The sequence below is a fragment of the Coenobita brevimanus genome, chromosome 53 (assembly GCF_032717465.1).
Source record: "Coenobita brevimanus isolate Jiangsu-jjx chromosome 53, ASM3271746v2, whole genome shotgun sequence".
Lineage (NCBI taxonomy): Eukaryota > Metazoa > Arthropoda > Malacostraca > Decapoda > Coenobitidae > Coenobita > Coenobita brevimanus.
Window position 1 is genome coordinate 33,166,860 of NC_137006.1, and position 1,673 is coordinate 33,168,532.

The 1,673-nt window shown below is 37.1% G+C and overlaps 1 pseudogene; it reads left to right on the top strand.

Annotated features, from left to right (window-relative positions):
* The first annotated feature begins 358 nt into the window (after window positions 1-358).
* Window positions 359-476, top strand: LOC145400850 (5S ribosomal RNA; annotated as a pseudogene).
* Window positions 477-1,673: the final 1,197 nt, after the last annotated feature.

Consider the following 1,673-nt stretch of genomic DNA (forward strand, 5'->3'; position numbering starts at 1 on the left):
AAACACCAGAAAAAAGAGGACTTGATGTGCCCTCAATGCTAGATCTATTTACTAGGCAAGAAAATGATACTGACAATTTAATATATCACCCTCCATTTGGCAAAAGCGACCACGCAGTCCCAAATTGCAACTTCAGGATTGCATATGACATAGTTAACAGCAATGGAAGTTACAAAAAGAGCCTAAATTATAAAAAGGGACACTATCATGACCAAAGGAAGTACTTCTTAGAAACTGATTGGGAAAAGAAGCTTAGAGGACAAGATTTAAATGCTATATATAAAAAAATTCTATGAACTCTATGAAATAGGAGTCCAGAAGTACATTCCACAAGACAAAGAAGTAGAAAAGAAAATAAAGAAATGGTTCAACACGTTGAGTACACCGCTTCCCGTCCGATCAGCGAAGTTAAGCAACGTTGGGTCTGGTTAGTACTTGGATGGGTGACCGCCTGGGAACACCAGATGCTGTTGGGATCCCTACGTGTCATGTGGGGTTGGTGGAGGATTAGTGCCCCTCCCTGTAAAACAATTAACTCTAAGCCCTTGGCCTCCCCGTGTGGGATACATGGCGTCTGGCAATGAATGAATGAAAAAGGAGATTTGTTGTGGAATACATACAGAAGACACAATAATGAAAGGACATATAACAACTATAAACAGGCAAGAAATGATTATACAAGAATAAGGAGGGAACCCCAGAAACAGTTTGAGGAAGTTATCATAAATAAAAGTAGTGATCAAACGAAGCTATTTTACAGCTACATCGGAAGCAAAACCAAAGTAAAAGATAAAATACAATCCATTACGGATGAGGGAATCACCTATACACAAGAGAAGGATATTCATGAAGCAATAAATAAGAATTTCCAATCAGTTTTTAGAGAAGAAAATAATTTTGAGAGGGATGATATGGAACATGCATGCCCACACATATTACCAGATATACAAATATCAGATAAAGATGTACAGGAGTAGCTAAGTAAATTAGACAAATGAAAAGCAAATGGTCCTGATGAAATTTCATATTGGGTGCTACATGAATGTGCAAAGGAGTTAAGTAAACCATTATCTTTAATTTTCAAGAAATCCTTGAAACAAGGCAAACTACCTGATATTTGAAAGAAACCAAACATTGTTCCCTTATTCATGAAAGGGAATAGACAAAATCCACTCAACTACCGACAAGTATCATTAACCACTGTTGTAAGCAAGGTATTAGGAAAGCTTATAAGAAAAGCTTGGGTAAATCATCTAGAAGAACACAACATGATAACAGAAAGACAGTTTGGTTTCAGAAAAGGAAAATCATGTGTTACTAATCTGTTGAGTTACTATGACAGAGTAACAGAAACATTACAGAAAACAGAAGGATGGGTGGAGAGTATCTATTTAGATTTCAAGAAAGCATTTGACAGAGTACCGCACCAAAGACTTTATATGGCAACTGTACCATCAAGGAGGAATCCGAAGCAAACTGTATTGTTGGATTGCAAGATTCTCTCAAAAAAAGAGAAATGAGAACAGCATTAAGGGGAAATTACTCATCATGGAGGGAAGTGACTAGCGGAGTTCCACAGGGCTCAGTACTGGCACCAATCATGTTTTTAGTGTATATAAATGATACAGATAGCAACATTGGAAATGGAAGCTATCAAAATATGCTTGCTGATG